Genomic DNA, 7,584 nt, shown 5'->3' on the forward strand with positions numbered 1-7,584 from the left:
AACTTCATCGATTGAAATAGATAGAAATGTTTGAATTGAAAGATCGAAAAATCGGTGCACCCTCATATGGTTGTAGGGATGCTTCCATGGAGAGCATTTGTGCTCAGGTTCAGCATCCGAAGCCTGCTGAGTTGACCGAGCTTCTGAGGTATCTGCCCTACAAATTGGTTGATAAATGAAGATCCGTTGGGATCCTATTTGTTAGGTGAAGAAACTCCCCCTTCCTCTACTGACACTTATGAGACCATGGAGAAGAATAAGAAGCAAAGACAGAACAGGAAAAGGAAGAAGGAGGAGCAACCGAAACCTGTGGCCAAACCGTTGGACCCTGAGTCACCACTAGGAGTAGAGCTTCCACAGTGGCACTGCGCTGTTCTTAATCCATCGGATGAACTGTGTCACTACCTCGAAAACTAGGTGATTTATTACATTTGCATTGCTTGTTCGTTACCTCTGCATTGCTTGTTTGTTACCTCTGCATTGCTTGTCCACTTGTTCTACTCCTTACCATATCCCTTCACCCGTTGGAAACAGCGTTCTACAAGAGATGCCACATGCAGAGAAGACGCTACGCATAGATTTCACTCATTTTTTATCTCAGAATGCGGAGCTCGTGTGCACCATCTGCAATGCCAAAGAGAAACATGAAGTTGAATGGTTAGGAACTTATACAGTTCATATTTCATGCTCCATGAGAGTTTCAATTTTTATGTTGTTGATTATTTCTTTTAGTTGCAGGGTTAACTCATAGGTGGCCTCAGCTCTTAAAGATTTGTGTGAGAAGAATGGACTACCTACATCAGATTACCAGTTTATTCGCAAGCATAATTGGTGAGATGATGGTTCAACCTTGTTCTATTTTTTTTACTATGAGTGACATATAATTTTTATGGTGTCTTAATGTCATGTATCATATGGCGTTTTCTTGTTATATTTTTTTACCATGAGTGATTTCTAAGCATATTTTCTTATAATGAAGTTGCTTTCCACTAAAAGAGATTCTAGGTTCTCACCAGAAACCCTTTAAAATAATTAGGCTATTTAAAACAGCTGATCGGGTCACGGTTAAAGTAGTAACATCTCGTGGGAAGAAAATTTTTCAAACCCTTCTTGGAGTGATATTGATGATGCTTCGAGATGTATACACTTGGGATGGAAAACTTTGTCTTAATGATATTTATTGGTCTGTGTTTAGAGGGTTGGTTCAGATCCAGGTTCTTAGAAGGCCAACAAAATAGAATGTCAAAACTGAGCAATTAATATAAGTTATAAAGGATATTTAGACTAATATGATGGTCCCTTATTTTGAGGTTGAAGGTGAAACACTTCCCATATACTTTGCAAGTCTCAAGAATGATCTCCCGAAGGGTGTCGAAAGTTTTGTTGGATCAAAATGGTATTTAGATTACCTTCTCTACCACCCAACATTTGCTTCACCATCAGCAAGACACAATTTGATACTTGAAATACATTTAGTTTCAAAATCCTTCCATTTCAAGAACAGTTCGCTCTTAATGAATCTTTTTACAGATGTACCAAATAGATTTGGCGTGAGGATGCTTATGAGTATCCTATTCTTAGCAGAACCTTAAACTATAGAAAGAATCTCAAGAAAAATCTGACGGTGTGCAAAAAGGCCAATGAGGTGAGAATAACAACTAAACTAGGTAATAACATAGAATGGGAAAGCTACAACAAACCACACAGAGTTATTGTGCATCATGTGGCTGTTCAAGCTGATGCCATTTCAGATCAACTGAAAGCGGATGTTAGAGATGAGGTGGCTGTTGGAGGTGGAGATGAGGTTGCTGTTGGAGATGATGAGGTGACTGTTGGAGTTGAAGATGAGGTTACTGCTGGTGATGATGAGGTGAGTGTTGGGAGAAAGATAGTAAGAAAAATAATAATGATGATAAGATGAGCGTTGGGGAGAAAGACAATAAGGACAATGATGATGATGATGATGATGATGATCATGATCATGATAATGAGTATAAAGAGGAAAGGGTAGATTTGGTGCGGTTCGTCAAGAACTTTATTTCCCATATACCTAATAGAAACATCAAAGTGTTAACCGTTGATGACACAAAGATCTTAAGTGCTAGTGTATTTGGTGATCTTGTGTCAGATCTAATCAAATAGGTGTTAATAGCAATATTTAGCTCGTCGGAGGAGGAGTACCTGAAGAGGTACTATTTGCGTTGCCTTTTATTCTATTTCCCCCTATTTTGTTCTTGTTCTTGCCATAACCCCCCTCTTGGAGCCTGCTTTTTGGTGATGGCTGCGGCTGCAGCAAGCATAGCTGCTGTTGCAGCAATCACCACCAATTCTTCTATTTATTTTCCATTTGGATAGTTTACTTTCTTACTTTTTACTTCTTTTCTTTTGTATCTAATTGGGTCTTCCATTTTTCCTTGCATTTTTTAGGGTTACGGACGTGTGGAGTGCATGTAGCCTGTGTTGACAACCAGAAAAAGTATTGAAGGCAGTTAAGCAAATCAGCCTTAACTTACTACACCTCTTGCCACCTTTAGTTATTTCTTTTCATCATAGCAAATCTTTAATACTAGTGACAGACTGTTAGACCAGTGAAGCAGACTGAGCTTGCGAGCCTTTCTGCCTTGCAATTGCTTATTTTTGGCATGACAGATCTTCAACTCTAGTGAAGCTGTTGGATCCGTTAACCTGTTGCATGGATTATGAGTGTTACCCTACTGTATGGATAATTCTATTTGTTGTTAACACGCTATATTGATGTATGCACTATGTGTCTTGGGGCATCTTGTCCTCATGCTTGCTGCTACTTAAGCCCTGGTGCTTGGTTGATAAGATTATTTAGATTTCATATTACTTGTTGTATTGAACCCTCCCAAGTTACTATTGGATAGCTCTAGAATCTCAAAGTAGAGACGTTGAATATTTCAGTTTGAATTCGGCTGTGCTAACAAATGTTTCAATGCTTCCAAGTGTGCCAACAAATCTGAAGGCTTTCGTGTCAAAATTCAATCCAAATCTGTAAGATTTGCTATGGTCATTGGAATCGAACCATAGAATTTGTCTCTATACATAGAAAGAATGCAAACTCTTAAGCCTACTGAAGAGGGAAGTGTTCCTGTAAAATAATTATTACTAAGATCAAAATTATGTAAGCTGATAAAATTACATGTATCTTTTGGTACGTTGTCTCTTGCTTGGAACTTCATCGACTAAAATAGATAGAAATGTTTGAATTGAAAGATCTGAAAATTAGTGGACCCTCCCATGACCGTAGGGATGCTTCCTGAAGAGCATTTGTTCTCAGATTCAGCATCCGAAATCTGCTCCCAATAAATTGGTTGATAAATGATAAGTTGCCCAGGAACAGCGATATGCGTCCTGAAAGGTTGAAGGAATCCATGAGCAGCAAGACCACCATTGGTTGTCGGTTGCTGATGGCTGCATACAACTCTAGGCCAGCTGCACCCGCAAGCTATTGACAGCATGGACTTGAAGGCCGTCAGTGCATGCTCATCGATCGTGACTTTTCTGCAATCTGGAGACACTAAAGCAAAGAAGAACAATGAGAAGCAGAATACTGTTACTGCTACAGCCACGAGGAGGCTACAGGGACACACTTACCTCCTCGTAAGGCTAATGCTTCCTTAGAAAGGGATAGGGTACAAATTTGTCTACGTGAATCTAAACTAGAAAGCTGTCAGCAGTGGCCATGTATCACTACCGGAAACAGTTCTTTTGCCGAGTGCCCCAGGCACTCGGCGAAGGCCCAATTACACTCGGCAAATGGTTTGCCGAGTGTAACACTCGGCGAAGTCTACTCGGCAAAGTTTTTCTCAGCAAACAGGCTGTTTGCCGAGTGTCGATCATCGGGCACTCGGCAAACCTTTTGCCGAGTGCCAAAATACACTCGGCAAAATTAAACACTCGGCACAAAGACGTTAACGGTCCGTGACGGCGACGGAAGCTTTGCCGAGTGTCTGACGGCCGACACTCGGCGAACTCTACTCGTTTGCCGAGTGTATTCTTAATGGCACTCGGCGAATTCTACTCGTTTGCCGAGTGTATTTTCGCCAAACACTCGGCAAAAATCCATGGTTCACCGAGTGCCTGCCCCGTGGCACTCGGCGAAGAAGCCCCACCCGCCATTTTTATTTTATCATTTGCCGAGTGCATTTTTGCCAGACACTCGGCAAAAATCCATTGTTCGCCGAGTGCCACGGGGCAGGCACTCGGCGAAGAAGCCAGGCCCGCCATTTTTTATGACCCCTTTGCCGAGAGTTTTTTCCGAAGCACTCGGCAAAATGACCCTGTTTGCCGAGTGCCTACCCTGTGGCACTCGGCAAACAAGCACTCCCGCGAAAATGTATGACCCCTTTGCCGAGTGTTTGAAGAATACACTCGGCAAACCCGTCTACTAGTACCAGAAATGGCCTCTTTGCCGAGTGTTAACACTCGGCAAAGTGTCCTATTACCTACTACAAAATAGAAATGTTAGGTATAAAGGACCCCTCTCAAAAAACAACCACAGAAGCACAGGCATATTAATTGCAGCACAAGCATATAAATTGCACCACAGGATTCACAAGCACACAAATAGCATTCATAAGTTCTCGTCTAAAGAAGTAATTCACAAGTTTTGCATCACAAACACAGAAATGACAAGTCACTGAGGAGGATGAGGAGGACGTGCAGGTGGCCACTGCCCCTAGGAAGATTCTGCATTGGACGCCGCCGATTGATTCTGCACAAATTTAGGTAAAGAGATTTCATAGTCTAAACAAGTAATTCTAGTGGAAGTTTGTAGTGCCTGTAGTTTCTAGTTTAAGTCTAGATTGATTGTAAGGTTGAGATTGACTCACAGGAGTAGCTGCAGGAGGTGGTGGAGGTGGTGGGAAGAGGTTCGGTGGCATAGGTGGTGGAGTTTGACCTAAACTGTGGAAAACACTCTGCATGTATTGGAACATCTGCTCCAACGACCCTGCACAGGCCCCCCCATTCGTGCTTCATACGGGAGGTGCAAAATCATATGCTGCATCGGATTGAAGAAGCCAGGAGGAAAGATCTTCTCCAACTTACAGAGCAACACAGGCACCATTCTTTCCATTTCTGCAACCACGGTCCGAGATAATTCCTTAGCACAAAGCTGACGGAAGAAATTGCTCAACTCCGCTAGCACTTGCCAGACATGATCAGGGACATAGCCTCGAACCATCACCGGGAGTAGGCGCTCAAGCCATACGTGGTAATCATGACTTTTGAGCCCGTTGATTCGCATAGTAGCTAGGTTCACTCCCCTCTTCAAATTCGCTGCATACCCATCAGGGAACATTAACGTTTGGAACCATTCTAATACCTCCCTCTTTTGGGCCCTCGTCAGGACAAAATCGGCCTTAGGCTTTCTCCACGACTTGCCGGCTCTAGGAGGCGTCATGTCTAGCTTTGGTCTGTTGCATAACCTTGCTTGATCCACTCTAGCCTTAACGTTATCCTTTGTCTTGTCAGGAATGTCCATGATTGTACCAAAAATTGCCTCGGCGATGTTCTTTTCAGTGTGCATAACATCAATGTTATGTGGGAGAAGAAGATCGTCAAAATAGGGGAGATTCCACAAGCAAGACTTCTGAGTCCAAGCATGTTGCTCGCCATATCCCACAAACCCACCTTCATGATTATTGACCTCAAGAGCGTCTATCTGAGCACGAACCAAGGCTAAAGTCAACATCTGCGGTGGGGGCTCATTAACTACGACATCTTTCATAAAGTTTCTAATATCTGTTCTGAAAGGATGGTCAGGAGGAAGGAATTGTCGATGTTTGTCGAATGAAGAATACTTGCCACCCTTCGTCAACCAAATGAACTTCACTGAAGCCTTGCATACTGGGCAAGGGAACTTCCCGTGAACACACCAGCCACAGAAAATACCATATGCCGGCAAGTCATGCAGGGAGTAGTGGTACCAAATATGCATCTTGAAGTTTGTCCGTGTAGCCCGGTCGTATGTCCATACCCCTTCCTCCCATGCACGGACCAAATCATCTATCAGAGGCTCCATGTACGCACTCATATTATTCCCTGGGTGTTCTGGAATTATCAACGATAAAAATATGTTTTGTCGCTGAAAGATGACACCAGGGGGGAGATTCAGGGGGATAACAAACATAGGCCAACATGTGTACGGGGCAGCCGCCATTCCATATGGATTGAACCCATCTGTTGCGAGCGCAACACGTACATTACGAGCCTCTCGAGCTTTCTCATCATAAATGGCATCAAACTTTGTCCAGGCTTCACCATCGGATGGATGTACCAGCTTGTCAGCATTGTATCGACGTCCGTTTTTATGCCATGTCATTTGTTTCGCGGAATCTTCACACATGTACAGTCGTTGGATCCTTGGTATGAAGGGAAGGTACCGTAGGATCTTCACAGGGATTGCAAGCTGCTTCTTCTGACCGTCACCAGAGTCTACCTCCAGGAACCTAGATGATTCGCACTTCACACAGTACTTGGCTTCCGCATATTCTTTCCTAAATAAGATGCATCCCTTCGGGCAAGCATGTATCTTCTCGTATGGCATCTTAAGTGCACGAAGAAGTTTTTGTGCCTCATACATAGACTTTGGCAAGATGTGACCCTCCGGGAGCAGGCTCCCAAAAACTGTCAACATAATATCGAAGGCGTCTCGACTCAAGCTAAACTGGAACTTCACGGCCATTAGACGTGCAATGGCATCCAGTTGAGAGACCTTGGTATGCCCGTGAAGGGGTTGTTGTGCCGCAGACAACATGTCGTAATACGCCTTTGCGGTAGCCTCAGGCTCCTCCTCCCTACGAGCTTCATGATAGTCATCTAACATGTCTCCCACCCCGGCGTCATCATCATATTGCTCGATACGTTGTCTGATGACCTCGTCCCTCCCACGATCGACCTCACCATGGTAGATCCATATGGTATAGTCTGACGTAAATCCGTGCCTAACAAGATGTTTACCCATTCCTAACTTGGTTTGCCGACGCATGTTTCCACATTTGCTACACGGACACCAAGTATCTCTTCCTCCTTTGATCCTTGCAAATGCCCGTTCCAAGAAAGCATCGGTCTTGTTTATCCATTCATCGGTCAACGAATTCTGACTAGATCGGCCCGTGTATATCCACTGACGATCCTCCATCCTCTAGCATACCAGTGAGTAATATAAAAACTCAAGTTGCATCTACACGTTCCTATATTGTCTATTAGGTGAAGATAGGTCCTAATCCCACACGAGGGATGTGTAGGCGCCCCCGCTCCCATCCGTTGACGCATATTATTTGTTTTACCGAGTTCCTTTGGGCAATTGGTAGTGTACTTATTCAATCCTCTGACACAGGCCGTCGGCCCACCAAGCGCGCCTCGACCACCTATCTCTTCCCAGGGAGCCGGTCCAAGCACTGCGGCGATGATTGTGGAATCGTCTTCATCAGATGAACCCATGGGGCAAGCTCCTGACCAGGCGTGACGGCTTCGCAAGTGCAGCATGAGGAAATTCGCAGCAAAAGGGTAAGTTTTGTTTCGGCTTCTATACAGCGATTTGCTGTCACTCCCTGC

The sequence above is a fragment of the Setaria italica genome, chromosome IX (assembly GCF_000263155.2).
Source record: "Setaria italica strain Yugu1 chromosome IX, Setaria_italica_v2.0, whole genome shotgun sequence".
NCBI classification, from domain to species: Eukaryota; Viridiplantae; Streptophyta; class Magnoliopsida; order Poales; family Poaceae; genus Setaria; species Setaria italica.